Consider the following 18,484-nt stretch of genomic DNA (forward strand, 5'->3'; position numbering starts at 1 on the left):
CTATTTACATATAGTATTATCTTATTTCAACGATAGTGTATAGCCTAAGAGAAAACTAGAAAATTTTAGTTCAATACACTAAAAGGTTTCTGAGAAAAACATAAAAAACCTCGATTCTTTAGAGTAAAAATACTACTTACTGTTGAGGTAAAAATATTAAAAAAATATTAGTGCATAAAATTTATGATTTCTATTATGTGTAAAAAAATTTAAGTCTGATTCTTTTAGTGGTTTGGGAGATAATTAACTGCAAAAACTTAAAAACAGAGGACACCTGTAAGGGGAGGTACCATTTCCGGTACTATTTCCAACTTAAAAACTCGAAAAAAATTTAGTTCGTATCGATAAGCATTTTAGTAACTGATATTAAGTTTCAGCTCGATACGACTAACGGTGTTTACACTAACACACATTTTTTCTAGATCATGAGAACGTGATCAGTAGAGGTAGGTAGGACCGGAAGCGTGCTTTTTCCAGGAAACAGGGCATTTTGGGTCTATTTTACTAGCAAACTACAAAGCTAGAGTGCAAAAAAAAGGTTTATCATAAAAATTAACAATGCACGGTGAACAATAAACAAAGAACGGCACGCTTTCAGTCCTACATCTAGTGATCAATGATCGATTCTGAGTTCGAATCAGTCAAAATCTTGATTTCGAATTTTTGCATGATCACAAAACTTCATCTATTGTTACCATGTACATATGAGGGGTATAAAAGCAAAGGTGCCTATTTTCACACATAGGCACCTTTGCTTTTATACCCCTCATATGTAGATATGAAAAATTCTCAAAAACCAATTAAAATTTCAATGCATGGAGGTTTTGTGACCGTTAAAAAATTCGTCACCTCGAAATTTTTATCTACATTTTTTATTAGACTCATAAAGTTTTGTATGTACATACATTGGCGATAGATCTACATATGACCACGTCGTTATAGTCTATAATTAAATTTATGAATGTGTTCGTAATATCATCTGATTTTTCGATTAATTGATCGTTCATCAATCAATTCTTAATTAGGCGTTGTAAATAAATATGATAAGTAACTGTCGTAACAATAACATCGGTTGAGATTTATGTAAGAGTGGGCGCTCGGTAGTCATAATTAATGTGTTAAATGTGCGATGATTTACAATAATGGGGTGTTGGGGGGCTTGCGGTGTCCGATTACGTCCCCGGACCGGCGGTTGGCGACGCCTGAATGGCGGATGCAGAGTATTGTTACGACGCCACTGGCAGAGGTCATCCTGCACCCACACTGAGGTAGATTTCCTTGAAAATTACATCCAAGAGGCGAGGAAAAGGGTGTGACAATTTTCAACGTTAAATATTTTTGAAAAATAGTTCAAATAAAGGAATCGAAATGAGTTAGGCACAAGGTTTTGGAACAATCATCTCTTATAATATGTATATAATTTCGAAAGAGACTTTGTAAGTATAGTTTTTTGGGAATCGAAAACAAGTCAGTTTCTATGCCGATTCGATTGGTTGAATATTATTTTTTTTCGATTCAAATAAATTTAATAAAAAAAACAAACGAACATTTACTATTAGATTCGCCATGTTTAAGCTGTTATGCGCCCCCATGATTAAATGCCGTCTAAGGCTTCGCCCCCATGATCAGTTGCTTTTTAGGGCTTTGCCCCTCCGCGCCTCCATGATTAATTGCCGTCTAGGGCTTCGCCCCCCTTAGTTTATCCCTTTTAGGGCTTCGCCCCTCCGCGCCCCCATGATTAAATGCCGTCTAGGGCTTCGCCCCCCTTAGTTAATGCCTTTTAGGGCTTCGCCCCTCCGCGTCCCCATGATTAAATGCCGTTTTGGGCTTCACCCCTCCGCGCCCCCATGATTAAATGCCGTCTAAGGCTTCGCCCCCATGATCAGTTGCCTTTTAGGGCTTCGCCCCTCCACGCCCCCATGATTAAATGCCGTCTAAGGCTTCGCCCCCATGATCAGTTGCCTTTTAGGGCTTCGCCCCTCCACGCCCCCATGATTAATTGCCGTCTAGGGCTTCGCCCCCCTTAGTTTATGCCTTTTAGGGCTTCGCCCCTCCGCGCTCCCACGATAAATTGCCTTCGGGGCCCCATGCGGCTGAGCTCCATAAGGCAGCGCCCCATAAAGATGCGCCCCAAAAGGCGGCGCCCCATAAGGTGGCGCCCCATAAGGCAGCGCCCCATAAGGCTGCGCCCCATAAGGCAGCGCCCCATAAGGCTGCGCCCCATGAAAGCTGCGCCCCCTGCGCCCCCTTCGGGGCCCCATGCGGCTGAGCTCCATAAGGCGGCGCCCCATAAGGCGGCGCCCCATAAGGCGGCGCCCCATAAGGCTGCGCCCCATAAGGCAGCGCCCCATAAGGCTGCGCCCCATAAGACTGCGCCCCATAAGGCTGCGCCCCATAAAGCTGCGCCCCATTTGGGGCCCCATGGGGGCTGCGCCCCCTTTGGGGCCCCATGGGGCTGCGCCCCTTGTGGCGCCCCTGGCGGGGCCCCATGAAACTACTCGCCTTGTGCCCCCGCGGGAGTGAATCCATTGAATCGAAAAAAACAAATCGGCGCCTATGAATCGAAAAAAAAAAAATCGAATCACGTGTTCGATGACGTCACCGATCTACGGACGACGAAGGATACATACATACATACATATATACAAAGTCTCTTTCCAAATTATAGATTAGATACTCTAATTTTGTACCCATATCGAGTAATATTTGTTTTTTGAAATTTAATTTAAAACTTTATTATAGCACCTGGTCTTTACTTTTAAACTATTTAGTTAGCAGTAATTTGTGGATTTTGGAAATAATCTGAATTTGAAGTTGCAAAGCTTATTGTCACAGCTATTTAGAAATGGTACATTTGTGTTTCATTTTAAGCTAGATTTTATTAAGTTTTACTTTAAATTCTTAGTGTATAATGCTAACAACTGATGGGTCACGGTTTCAAGCCCTGGTCCATGTATATGTGTATTTTTTATTATATCTTACTTTTATTACATACATACATCATAATTTTTTTATTACTTATATACAAATATGAATTTTTTTATTACTTATATACAAAAGTAATCCCAACCGTATTTATATATTTAAGTATGTGTCACCTTGGGGTAATTTCTGTCATGGCACATACAAACATACATCATATGTATGTATGTGCCATGACAGGAATTACCCCAAGGTGACACATACTTAAATAAATAAATACGGTTCGGATTACTTTTGTATATAAGTAATAAAAAAATTCATATTTGTATATAAGTAATAAAAACATTAGATTACAGGACATATGTAGAATACAATAAAGATATTTTTTTATAAGTTTCGAGATGCTAATAACTCGAATTTGTAAGAAACTGGGGGGGTGGATACCGATTTATTGGATCCGTCACAACAGTTAAGCTAGAAGAATCGGATAATTCTAACAGGAGACAATCTATCTGTGTTTTAATAACCATAAGATATTGCCAGCAGTGTATTTGGCCGGGACTTGAACCCACAATCTCTATACTGTTATGCAATAGCTCTATGTGCACTATGCTGTGACTCCAGGTCGATTGCTTCTTATCATAATTTGCCAATTTATCTGGCCTGGGTAGGTACCAAAAATTAAAATTTGTCATCTATATATTTCATATGTACCATGTTAATTAATAAACAGGGTACCATGGTAAATATATAAAAATTTAAATATTATAATACAATTTCTACTCAAATATGTACTTTTATTCAAAATTTTAAAACGCAATGAAGTGGTTTATAGTTAAGAGTTATGTATATATGTATGTTGTTCCAATTTGCATGTCCCTACTACCCTCCGCTCCAGTTTTAGGTTTCAGTTCAGGTTATGGTTAAGTAATCCGATTAATTAATATGCACGTGCACTATTTTCAGAAAATGGAAAATAATTAAATTTTCGAACAACATGCTCTTAGAAAATGGAGGTTTTTCCCTTCAAGCTCCGTATGAGTGGTAATAGATATACATACATATTATGTACCTACATATATAGGTACAGTAATATTTCTCGACGTGCAAACTTTAAGGTCGATCTAAATATAGTGGAATCGTTTGATAACCTCCTGAATTATTATCTATAAAGCTAGGAACCGACTTCACAGATACAGACAACTTATAGTTATATGTATGTACATAGTATCGTATGATTAATTGCACGATGGTGTATGAAAATATATATATATATATATATATATATATATATATATATATATATATATATATATATATATATATATATATATATATATATATATGTGTATTAATAGTGATTATTTTTATTCCGAGAAAATAGTCAGACCACGAAAGGTCTAAATTGTTTCCGGATTCGGATAATAGAAATCCTTTTACCTTTATTTGAATTTATTATATTACATATGTACATGTACGTAAGCGGAAATATGAACTCTGAATACGAATTGAATCCAAAAACGTAAAATAAATTGAAATACTAAACAAAGAGCAGTATAGAACTGAGATTTGATTTATCTTTGTGACGGATACTTTTGGAAAGCGAAGAAAATCTTCATCAACACCCACTTAAAAAGCTCGCAGAAGAATAATGTATGAGTCAGTTTTATGTGAATATAACTATTTTTATATTTTTTCTATGACGTTCTTTATGATTCAGGTTCAATTTCAATTTATCCATATACTATATGAAAATTGACCCATACTGAAGCACAGTTTTTTGTAGCATTTTTCGATTATATAATACTATCTGACGATGCGTATGGACAACCAGGCACAATATTTTACATATATTTGTAAAAGATAATAATAAGATTTGAATCATTTGAACTGTATAAAAGCAATTGTTACCATTAACAAGATAATTTAAAACGAATCGTAACGCAAGACGAACAAAATTAATAATCACATTATTTCATTCCATTTAGCAGCAGACGCGTAGTCTCCGATATGCTGTATTCGTATTGAAACAGGATTTATGGAGATTTTGAAATTTCATTTTAGAAAGTATGCTGAATATTCTCAAGGAATTCAATCGATTTCCATTCCTTAATAATAAACGAGAGAAAATGATTATGCCTGCGAAAAATTGAACCAATGAACAGTATAAAATTCTTAATCATTTTATTATGTGTTTCAAACAATTTCATTAAAATCAAATGCTTAACAAAATTATTTGTTTAAAATTAGGCAATGGCGTCACCGGTAGAACGTGGGAATAATCTCTGAACGCCCACTATTGTTGAAATTTTCGCTACGAAAATTTCCAAATTAAAATATGAAATATAAAAATGCCGGAAGAATTCCTTTTTAAATGTGTTTAAACAATACAAAAGCACAAAGCTCACATTGGTATATATAAATATTATAAACTGGTGGTTTTACCCGGCTTCGCTCGGTATTTGTAATATAAACCGCTTACATATGGCTAATCTAATAGTAAACATTTGATGAAATTTATTTGAATAGTTTTATTTTATTTAAATTTATTTGAATATTCATTTGTTCGTTGACGTCACGGATTTACGAACCAACAATAGTTACATACATAGTTACAAAGTCTCTTTCGAAATTATATATTAGATTAGATTAGAAGATACTACGTAATTATAGTCGATGGTTTCAACTACCAATGCATGTTTTGACGTTATAATTAAAATGTTCGTTACAATTTTACGTTGCACTACTAGAAATTGTTTCGATGCTAAATCCGGACACTGATATTGTAATATGTAGTATAAAGCATTCTGATTTTGCGGACAGACGGACAGATCTATTGTCGCCAAGCACAAAAGCACAGAGTGCGCTATTGTGAGTTGGAGACACTCATCCCAGATCTTATTTATTGATGTTCTTGTTCACATTCATCGTCCGCGAAGACCAATTGCAATGCTGAAGACGTTTTCCTCAGCATGGGAGTACTATATGAGTGTGGCGACGTCTCGTCACTTGCTAAACTATACGCGTTGGTTTCTCATTGTGCCCTCGCATCCGTCTTTCTTTCGGGTTTGTTTATTTACTGTCTCACTGTTTTGGTACACGTGGGTGTACGCGTACCCTCGTACATTAGATTCCCCGGCAATATATTTGGATTAGGCTTTGAAAATGATATTTATTTCGAGTGTTGTTGCATTAGTAGCGTTGTCTGCATTGTATCGTCGGCGAGCGCGTACGCGGTACGTAATCAGATTTGCGAGACACGCTGTCAACTTTCAACTTCAGTTTAGTATAAAAAATCACCCAAAATGTAAACAAAGATAAAGCCAAAAATTAGCTTATACTATCAATTAAATATGTATAAAATAAAAAACTGCAATTTTATTAAAATTTCATTGTGAAAGATAATTTGAAAATCAATCCGCCTATAATGCTTGTATGTAGGTAAAATGGCGCACCTTAGACGTACATATCTATGTATGTACATACATAATGTCCAATTAAAAGGCACGAAACAGTTGCATAGCAGCAATCTGGCGATTTTAATATATCAACCGGAATTTCCCAAGATGTTTTGCCGGTATTATAAAGTGCACAGACAATGCAACAAGATGATTTGAATGAGAAGCAACAATGAGGCAAGTCTCCCGAGGGGAGAGTCTGATTAAAATAGCACAGGGCACGTAAATTCGGATTCAGCACTAAAAATAATCCAAAAACATGTAGAATTCTAATTAAATTTAGATGCAAGACATCTGGAGTGATTTTCTTGATCTATTTCACGGTTGAGGCAATATTTGGTTACGTGCAATATTTTCAGCGATGACAAGTCTCTATATCAACGTCAACAATATTCGGTTGGCGTTTCCGATGGAGTCAGTGATGATGGTGTACATTGAAGTGTCCGTCAATCATATATGTACATACATTATCCATACATAATAAAACAAAACGATGCAATCATTTTTCCATGCTGAAAAAATAATTGAAAATTTCATTAAACTGCTTAAATTTTAATTATACATATTTAAATTTTACGTTGTTCCGTATTCAATTTGAAGTGAACAAATCATGTAACAAAATTGTTGTCTGTATAAATTATATCCGTTTTTCAACTTTTCTATGTGTATATTTTTAATTTTGTGTAGCTTCAATCGAACAGATGAACTCGAATTGATTTATTACAATTTTTATGATTTTTTTAAATATTCAAATAGTAGCACAATCAAGTGATTGTGGTCAATTGATAAAAGGATTCGTTACTTTGAATCTTTTATTTTAATTTTAACATTTTTCATTAATTTCTATGGTAAATTTACGTTGTTTAAATATGCTCAAGTGTACGCCTAATTAACATCTGTTCGTGGGAGGGGATTAATTGGCATTGTTAAGGTCTGTCGATTGTTTGAATTATTAATCCTTTGTGCTTTTCTTATTATTCTGACATCCTTTGTGCCGGTTGAGTTTCTTGTTTGATCTGCGAATCTAGTTTGTGTTCAATTTAATCCATCCCTTTCCGCTAATTTACAATTTGCAGACCTCATTCACCTGTCGGCCACCAGAAAACTGCCGAATTATTACGATCGTTACGCAAATAGTAGGCGTTTCGTTATTAAAAATTGCCCCGGTAGGAGTTTTCTTTTTTCGCTGATCAAAAATGTATTACGCAATTCCGGCCCAATGCTGAGAAAAACAGGGTTCAGTCAAACGCGAAAAAATAAAAATAAATGAAGCATTATTGTATAGCGTTGCACCAGCGTGCATAATTGGCCCATGATACAAAGAGTGCACCGAGTTAAAAGTTTGACTACGGCTTGCTTAACTTATAACGAGTGTTGCATTAAAACTATGGAATTTTATAAGTGTATACATAATCAAAAGATTATGTATACACATAAATATATATTTACTATATCTTTTGTAAGAATATAAAATTGAAAACTTTATTATTATATACTTTGTATAACTTTCTATTTATGTACATACTTTAGTCTATTTAAAAACAATATAATCACAGATTGCTTAATATGAACATGCCTGAACATATCCCGTATGGTCTAGTGGCTAGGATACCTGGCTTTCACCCAGGAGGCTCGGGTTCGATTCCCGGTACGGGAAAATCTTTTTTATCCCATTGCTTTTGTCAATATGACATTTTTTTGCGATAATGATATATAAAATAAATTTTCGTTTGATTGTAGTTATAAAAATTATTGAAATTCAAATTAAATATTAAAGTTTAAAAATTAGTCAACTGAAAATTTATACACAAAATAAGTGACCGCACTCAATATCCCGTATGGTCTAGTGGCTAGGATACCTGGCTTTCACCCAGGAGGCTCGGGTTCGATTCCCGGTACGGGAAATTCTTTTTTTCTCTTTTTTGATAATAATCGTAACAATTACTCATAATTACGATGTTTAATATAAAATAAATACTTTTATATTTCAAATCAAGCCATGTTTAAGCGGTTCATATTATAAATACCGAGCGAAGCCGGGTAAAACCACTAGTCTAATATATAATTTCGAGACTTTGTACTAATGTAACTTTTGGTTCTTAGAATCCGTGACGTTCAATTTAATAAAAAACAAATGAATATTCAAATAAATTTAAATAAAATAAAACTATTCACATAAATTTAATTAAATGTTAACAATCAGATAGTACATGTTACAAATACTGAGCGGAGCCGGGTAAAACCATTAGTGTAGAAAAAAAAATTTTCTACTTTAAATCACATTAGATCTGTTATATAAATCAAAGCTTATTAAGATATTTATACATTATTTGGGAGCTCAAGATTCGCCAACGACCATACCACGTTGAATACACCGGTTCTCGTCCGATCACCGAAGTTAAGCAACATTGGGCGCGGTCAGTACTTGGATGGGTGACCGCTTGGGAACACCGCGTGCCGTTGGCCCCTCTCTTTTTATTTTTTTCCTTAATAATAATTATAAAAAATATTTGTTTCAATTTTAATAGCTTTTATTTAGATTTTAATTTTTTTAATGTTGAACCCACTGAACAAAAATTTATGAAATGTAAAGGTTAAATGCGAACATTTTTTTTTGTTTCAGTATTTATAGGTACAAATAAGTACGCAATAGAAATATTTGTTTTTTAATTGCTTTTTATTATTACTAAATTATGTTCACAATACCTCTTATATCTATTTTAATAGCTACTGATCTACTGATCATTTTTACAATTTTAAATTAATTTTGTTAGTAATCATAGTATTATATTATTATAATGATAATATGTAAAGCGTAATAGGAAAAAAAACCTATTTACAATTCTTATGCAATAGAAATATACCTTGTAAATGAAGCATAGAAAAGCTTTGTAGATGAACATAAAAGATTTAGTATTAGATTTAATAGATGGTTGCTGTTATACATTATTATGAGCAGTGACCTCTATATCCCGTATGGTCTAGTGGCTAGGATACCTGGCTCTCACCCAGGAGGCTCGGGTTCGATTCCCGGTACGGGAAATTCTTTTTTAAATATTATTTTCTATGTATTAATTTTATTTTGAATTAAAAAAGACAACAAATTAATAAGTGATAAATTATTTTATGTAGAAATTTGATACTTGATAGTACTATTTTGTTAACAATAAAATTCATATAATGATTGTGCTGTTGCGCAGTATTAAATCTCTGTCGACAAGTCCAAGGTTCATCGTGGGTGGAACAAATCGGAAAAATATAAGATATGTTGTTTCGCTATGAACGTTTTCTGTTAAATAAATAAATGTTAATCTCTTCGAAACCAGACGCAGTGGCGCCATTAACACCCCCGCACTAGCTTCTATACCAAAATGTCAAAAAGGACAAGTCGCAATATTCTTACACATAAATTTTCTAATTTTAGATTGAGTGGCAAAACATGATATGAGAACGCGCTTAATTCGAAAACAGAACACGTTTTCAATATCTACACAGATCTACATATGTATATACATATGTACATACATATTATTTTCGCCTAGTGAATTAAAAATAAAATATACCCAAAAAAAATTAGCATACATTTTCATACGTATTTTGATTTCAAATTAAATGCATTTTTAAACGCTTCTCAACATTGCTTATATCTTTGCAACATTTTGAGCAAGTGAATGGAAAGTCTGAAATAACACTTTCAGTATTATTTGTCGCGAAAATATGACTGACATAAATAAACGCTAAACGAAAAACACTAGCGTTTGAAACGTCCTTCGAGCAGTAAAAGCGCAAACATTCACACCCTCTACTAACTGTAATGTAATGTAAAGACGCACATAAAACATACGGCTGTTGCCTTAAATAGTAAACCAAGTCCAACTTTCAGAATGGAAAGTGTGTATAAAACGTGTGCATGTGTATTTACATATGTACTTGTACATACATAGGTATGGAATATATTACAATATAATTTTTTATTTGATTGGTGGTAGTTGTAGAATTTCTCGGAAGAAATAATATCGTTATCGATGCAATGGTGAACTTTTATTTTTTACATATGTGTCCATGATTGTGAGTGGAAAAAGTCAATTTTATTGTTTAATATCGGTTAGACCACTTTCGTAATTATGGGCACATATGTATGTATGTGTTCCTTAATTTAATATTTTATTTTGTTTTATATATTTCCTTTTTACCATGGGTGTCATAGCAAGTTGCCCCAAAGCGACACCTATGCCCAAACTTGTACATAGCCAGCAGTATGGCTCGGTGCTTGCGTTTATGTTTAGCACCGAGAGGTTGCCGGGTTCGATCCCATGCTAATATTTAATACTGCTGGTCAGACTTGGATATTTGTGAATTCAAGTCAATCGTTTCTCATCAGAGTTTGCCAATTTACCTGAAACGATTGTTGAAACTTCATCCTACACGCTATGTCTCAAATATCTGAATTTGATTAATGTATAATATGTAAAAGTTTATGTACAAGACATCTATGTATTTAATCCATAGATGTCTCCATGGATTAATTAATTAATTGTTAATTTCGTGCTCTTTAACCTCTCGAAATACAGCGATTTATGTAATAAAATACTGTAATGCTTGTAATTAATTGTCTAGGAAGGTGCATTGGGGTTTACCTGTTAGGCCTTCCTGCTATATATCTATTTAAAATAAAATAAAAATGAAATACATACTGAACACATTCTATAATTTAGATATCTAATATATAATTTGGAAAGAGACTTTGTATTCGTAGACGACACATTCGATTTTTTTTTTTTCGATTCATGGGCGCCGAGGGCGCAGGCGCCGGATTCTGATTTACATATAATTTCGAAAGAGACAATATATATGTTTGTTTGTTCGTGACAGTCAATTTAATAAAAAAAAACAAATGAGTATTCAAATAAATTTATATAAAATAAATCTATTCAAATAAATTTGATAAAATGTTTACTATTAGATTAGTCATGTTTAAGCGGTTTATATTACAAATACTGAGCGAAGCCGGGTAAAACCACTAGTATTTAATAATCAACAAAATGTAACAGGAGACGCTGGATTTAATGACCATCCAGATATTTCCAGCAGCGTATTATTGAACATATATCGGACAAGAACAGACAGCTATACATTATAGAAAGTGTACTTCAAATTATGTAATTTTAGCGCAAAAATAATGTGATTTAGGAAAACAAATGAATATAAGTAGGAGTATTTTAAAATTTAAATAACAAAATACCATTGAGTAAGAAAAATTATAATAATTTGAACAGTGCTTTTGATATAAACTAAGGAATATTTTCTTAGAAAGGTTTTATCGCATCACAAAATTTGCATAAAAAACAGATTAACTTTGATCGTTTAAAACGTTCTTTGGATCAGCGAAACAATTATTAATAAGTCTAAAAAAATGGAAAAAGTGAATGAAAAATTATTTTTTATTGTTCAAAAATTATGTACATACATATGTATATACATAGATACATAATTTATTCGTTGGCAAATAATAATCATTTTAAAGAGTCTTGAAATTTAATGAAATTTTCATTATAAATTCTCAATTTCAGACTGCAAATACTGAAAGTCTAATGACAAACAACTTAAATTTCTATAATTTTTTTTTATTTACACATTACACTCACACACACCTAGCTCTTAGCTATAGATTCAAGTTAAGGTTAAGTTTACATAACTTTTAGCAAATTAAAAGGTTATGTGTACATATGTACATATATTGTTTATTATTTATATTTGAATATAAATAATAAATTATAAATAAGTTTATTATTTATATAGGTATATTTATATTTGAAATACGTACATATGTATACATATTCTATTTAATTAATGTCTGTGACCTTGAAATACAAAGAAAGGTTTTTTATTATCAAATTGTAGTTGAGAAGCAACATGCGAGAAAAGGGGTGATGGGGGGTAACTTTACACAACGTTGCAATTTATTCCGCACACAATCGCCTTTGACCGCGTTTTGGCTTAAACTAATGGATTAACCTTATGGTGACCATGCGGAGTTAATTCCTTACCCCAAAACAACGCCAATAGCGCTTAATTCAGATTCAATGAAATATTGAAATACGCACGAAATTTAGCTACAAAAACGTCTTATGTATATATGTATGTTATAGTGAAAGCATATTTCAAGTGAATATTTATGTTCACTATTGAAAATATATTTTCACCAATTCAAGCAGTGAGAAAATGTATCAAACGATGAATTTACAACGTTTAACTCTATAAATTTAACCCTAACATCCCAATCTTAAATGAATAAGGCCAAACTTTTCTTAACCTAACCAATCCTAACCCTTAAATAATACCAAATTAAATGAATAAAACCAACCCTGAAAATGTAACTGGTTATGATTTCACTGAAACGTCACTGAAAATATATTTTAACTTGAAATCTAATTTCAGTGTGACATATATTAATCAAATTGTAGAATATTCTTATTATGGTGTGAGTTTTGATTCAACGTAATCCACATTTTCAGGCAATGAAAGGTTACTATAGGGGTGAGGGATAGAGGGTAGGATTTTGGGCGTTTTTTTATAAATATTCATGCCATCGTGGCTTTTTTCCTAATTCTAATAAAATACACGGAGTGTGAGCGAGGCGTGATTGTTTAACAAATGTGCAATTTCGCATGATCTCCAGCCCACTAGGGATTATTGCTCGGACAACAGCACTCTCATACAAATCGACCCCCAGGGAGCTTATTAACCGAGAATGTCCCCCCCCCCCTTTCCTTAGCCCATTTCATTCTTTCCGTTCATTTTATGTTATTGTTATATTTTTAAATCCCATCGCAAAGTATATACCCGGCAGTTACGCTCTCCCGTGCTTGTTCGTATAAAATATTGATATTGCCCATTAACAACACTTTATAGTGTATCCTTATCTCTTTTGATTTTATTTTATGTTTATGAGATGTATATCGTCGTCGGCATTGTCTCAGATTACATCATTGCAAGCGCATCTCGAGCGAATGTTCAGGTGTAAAACGGTAGCTAGGAAACGGAAGTCAACGTCGCTGTCTCAGCTTTACGATCTTCCACAATACCCATACCTACATACATATGTATGTGGGTTGTTCTCATACAGAGACATGTGTGGGGATTATTCTAATGTGAGCTATGTAAGTTCAAAGTTCACAATATTACAACCTATTAAAATTATCATCATATATAATATCGCTAATCTGTCTGTGTGTCTGTCTGTCTGAGATAACGCTCGCCGTACTATAATAGTTGTTTCAATTCGACATACATATACATGTACGTCACAGCTAAACCACTGCCAAAACGTGTATACGAATACAAAAACAAAAGAAAAAAATCTTCTACATATATATACTATTTGCTACCTATGTTTCCTCTTGACAGAGAATTTACCGCCATGTATTGAAAAATTATTTAATTAATTAATTTTTCTATTGGTGTTTAATATTGTTTACATGTATGTAGATAGTTATTAAATTAAATATATGTATATTTAAAAGATATTTAAAAAAAATTTGACCGCGTGTGGATTTAATAACTTAATATGCCAACATCTATGCGATGATATGTCATCGGGTACAACAATAGTCATAAATATAATATCGCTATTCTGTGTGTCTGTGTAAAATAACACTCGCCGTACTATAATAGTCGTTTCGATTCAACATAAATATGTACGTCACAGCTATAACACTACCAACAAAACGTATAATATACGAATATAATAACAAAATAAAAAAACTTCTATATAAACTATTTGCTACCAATGTTTCCTCTAGGCAAATTAGTCTTTGAGCATTTAGCGTCATCTATTGAAAATTTATTTAAATTAATTAATTTTTATATTGGTGTTTTATATTGTTTATATGTAATAGGTAGTTTTTACCAATTTTTTTTCGTATTAAGCACTTAAACATAAATATTAAATAAAATATATTTGAAAGGTATTTGAAATAAATTCGACCGCGTGCGGATTGAACACAGGACCGACACATTTATTTTAATTTTATTTTTATTTTATATGTATAACTTAATGTGCTATAGCCCATGCGATGATATTTCATCGGGTACAAAACTAGTATAATATAACAACGCAACGATCGTATATTTGTGCATAAATATTATTCATATTTTAATTTACTATTATCAAAATTTTATAATTAATTAACAAATAATTTCAATTGTTCAGTGTACATACATATGTATATACATATAGAACGTGACCTATGTATGTGAATCTGATAGAGTGTACGTCCTACACTTGCGATTGACCAAAATAACTAAACCGCCGAATTTTCATCAAAATGCATTTAAATTCGCGATAATCAGCAGCTTCATTTGCAACCAGAGTTTACCTGTTGATAACATTAACCACATATGTGCATAAAAGTTTCGTTGTTTGACTATCATATTTGTGGAGTGGAGTGTTTAGATTAAAAAATCAAATATTTTCGTATTTACTGGCTATCGCCCGTACGTATGTTTAGTTCATATTATTTACGAGTATATGTAGTTTTATTGATTTTGTACATATGTACGTACACATACTATTATTACTGTATTATTATTGGATTATAATAAATTTATATAAAAATATTTTTATAATATTATTTTAAAATGTACATATAATATGTATATGTCACAGTCTAAATATTCACTCCGGTTGGTTAATGAACATACTAGTTTGTACATACACGAAGAATTGGTTTTAGTTTAAGTGTTAAAAGTTTATTCAAATAAATTCCCACCAGGTGTCGCATGAAACTTTTAGTAATCAGAACAACATTTTATTTTTATTTTTACATAGATATATGTATACCAGGAAGGCCTAACAGGTAGACCCCAATGGGCCTTCCTAGACAATTAATTACAAACATTGCAGAATTTTTATTACAAAAATCAACAAATAATTGTACGTAAATCAAATTCAGATATTTGTGATGGCGGGTAGGGTGATTTTTGCCAATTTGAGGAACCGTTTCAACAATGAAAATCACATAAATTGGCAAACTCTAATAAGAAACGATCGACTTGGAGTCACAATTATCCAAGTCGAACCAACAGTATCAAATGTTCGAATCGAACCCAGCGATCTCTCGGTGCTAAACATAAACGCATCCACCTAGTCATACTGCTGGCTATGTATTTAAAATGGGAAATTTTGTGGAAATTGCATTACAACGTTGCTATAATTTCCATTTCCAACTCCAATTTCACTTAGGGTATGCGTATATAGAAGATTGATAGTGAAAAATGGAGCAAACGATTGAGAATTTAAACTTAAACTTATGCCTAGTGAGTTTATGCATAAACTATGCATAGTTTGTGCTTGGACAAACTAGTTCGTTCGTTTGCGTTGGACAAAATAATAATTTGTGCGTGAACAAACTATGTAGTTCGTTTGTCAATTTCTTATTTTGTGTACACTATAACTGGCCAGATTGGTTCGTGTATAAATAAACTAGTATGTTCCTGAACGAACGAAATGTAAAACCATAATTGGAGAGCATCAATTAAAAATACATTACACAAAAGTTATCTTAGGAATAGTATTTGTTTTATCTACGTACATACGTATTGAATAATATATTTCAAGATTTTAATTGAAATTGTGAGAATTTAGTCCATATATATATACATATATTATTATATAACGTGCCCTTTAGCATGTGTGCCTACACAATTCAATCTTTTGTTTTTAAATAGCAGAAAAGCCTCATATCATATGGTAAGGATGACTTGCAAATCGTTTCTTCGCTTAGTAGAAATTTCAATATTATTTTATGAAAATCTTTAAGTATCATATTACATAAACACATATAAGCATATTTTAATACGTCTAAGTTCACTTACATAGATAACCTAGCCACACATGTATGTACATATACATACATATATGTATGTACATATACATACATATATGTATGTATGTACATATACATACATATATGTATGTACATATACATACATATATGTATGTATTTATACGGTCTCCGTTACGAGCCCGAATGTGAAACGCCCGAAAACGCAAATATCGGAAGGCAAAGATCGAAAATCGAAAGATGTTAAGTCGAAAGATCAAAAAAAAGGGTGCATGGTAAACGATACATACTCACGTACATACTCACTTAATTTGCGCGAGCAGGATACAACAGGAACAGGCTTTTCCTCTCGTATTCTGCGCGCGCACATTAATACGGGAGGAAAAGCCTGTTCCTCTTGTTCCTGTTGTATCCTGCTCGCGCAAATTAAGTGAGTATGTACCGTTTACCATGCACCCTTTTTTATCTTTTGACTTAAGATCTTTCGATTTTCGATCTTTGCCTTCCGATATTTGCGTTTTCGGGCGTTTCACATTCGGGCTCGTGAGGTAGACCCGTATTTATATACTGTTCATTATTACTCATGAAAATTTAAATGCTTTAAATTTTTATAAAATATTGAAACTGTCAATTGAATTTATTGTGATCCCAGGAAGATGTAAACATTTTTTTTTGATATAACTGCTGGTTATTTATTTATTATAAATTAGCCAAAAATTGTCTTCACCAGTAACTGAAAGACAATATAAATATGATTAGATTAATATTATGTATATATATATATATATATATATATATATATATATATATATATATATATATATATATATATATATATATATATATATATATATATATATATATATATATATATATATATATATATCATCATTTACAGCCATTCGCCATCCACTGCTGGATGAAGGCCTCTCCAACACGCTTCCACTTGTCTCTGTTTTGCGCAACACTCATCCATCTCATTCCGCACATTTTCCTAATTTCGTTCACCCATCTTCCTTGCGGTCTTCCTTTTACTCTTTTGCCTTCTCTCGGGTACCATTCAAGCACTTCTTTTGTCCACCTTTCGTCCATCCTCCTAGCTACGTGACCCGCCCATTGCCATTTCAATCTCTTCACTCTATCCACTATGTCCACTACCCTTGTCATATTTCTCACCCACGTGTTCCGCTTCCTGTCTTTCCTCGTTATGCCAAGCATACAGCGTTCCATACTTCTTTGAGTGCATTGGATTTTATTTTGCATCTTGGCGTTCAGTGTCCAAGTTTCACATCCATACGTCATCACTGGCAAAACGCATTGATCAAAGATCCTTTTCTTCAGGCAGAGTGGCATTTTTGATTTAAAAACAGCATTCATCCGTCCAAATGCACTCCACCCTAATTTCATACGTCTCTTTATCTCTTCATTTTTACTACCAGACATGTCAATTATTTGACCTAAATATAAATAATTATTTACTACTTCTACTGGTTTATCATCTAAGGGGATGCTATCAGGCATGCAATAACTATTGAACATTAGTTTAGTCTTATCTACGTTAATTTTTAATCCTACTTTTCTACTTTCCCTGTCCAGCTGTGTTAGTTTGATGAGTAGGTCAGCTGAATCACGAGCAACTAGAACTATATCGTCTGCGAACCGAAGGTGACTCAAAAAGCGACCATTGATGCTTACTCCGGCTGTATCCCAATCCAATTTCCTGAAAACTCCCTCAAGCACCGCATTGAATAACTTGGGCGAGATTGTATCTCCTTGTCTTACTCCTTTTCCTATGCTAAATCTATCTGTACCTGAAAAAATTTTAACCGAAGCTGTGGCATTCTTATATATTGCAGCTAACAGTCCCACATAGGGTTCCGGCACTCCCTGTGTTTTTAGAGCGTTAAGTACTTAAAACACTAACGTCTTTAACGGAGTGCAGGGCATTTGTTAGGATGAAATCGATCTCGTTTCTGTCTCCTTTAGGACTCTCCCAAGTCCACTTATTGTTGGTGTTTTTCCTGAAAAATGAATTAGTGATAAAGAGCCTGTTGTGTTCTGCGAATTCTATGAGGCGATCGCCTCTGTCGTTTCTTTGGCCGGTACCAAAATTGCCTACTGCTCTTTCTGTATTTGCCTTTTGTCCTATTTTTGCGTTAAAGTCGCCCATGATTATTTTAAAGTGGTGACGGCTATTATCGTATGCGTCCTGTATTTTTTCGTAGAAGTCTTCTATTTCCTCGTCTGGGTGGCTAGATG

The 18,484-nt window shown here is 33.2% G+C and overlaps 1 protein-coding gene and 4 non-coding genes across 5 annotated transcripts in view; all 5 read left to right on the forward strand.

The window, feature by feature from the left end:
- Nucleotides 1-18,484, forward strand: part of LOC143920309 (myogenesis-regulating glycosidase-like) — a 950,780-nt gene that overhangs the window by 374,176 nt on the left and 558,120 nt on the right. The window lies entirely within an intron of this gene.
- TRNAE-UUC (transfer RNA glutamic acid (anticodon UUC)) lies at nucleotides 7,966-8,037 on the forward strand. Its single transcript has one exon. It is a non-coding gene; the product is annotated as a tRNA-Glu (tRNA).
- TRNAE-UUC (transfer RNA glutamic acid (anticodon UUC)) lies at nucleotides 8,213-8,284 on the forward strand. Its single transcript has one exon. It is a non-coding gene; the product is annotated as a tRNA-Glu (tRNA).
- LOC143920620 (5S ribosomal RNA) lies at nucleotides 8,728-8,846 on the forward strand. Its single transcript, XR_013261362.1, has one exon. It is a non-coding gene; the product is annotated as a 5S ribosomal RNA (ribosomal RNA).
- TRNAE-CUC (transfer RNA glutamic acid (anticodon CUC)) lies at nucleotides 9,351-9,422 on the forward strand. Its single transcript has one exon. It is a non-coding gene; the product is annotated as a tRNA-Glu (tRNA).

Source organism: Arctopsyche grandis, chromosome 12 (assembly GCF_051622035.1).
Source record: "Arctopsyche grandis isolate Sample6627 chromosome 12, ASM5162203v2, whole genome shotgun sequence".
Lineage (NCBI taxonomy): Eukaryota > Metazoa > Arthropoda > Insecta > Trichoptera > Hydropsychidae > Arctopsyche > Arctopsyche grandis.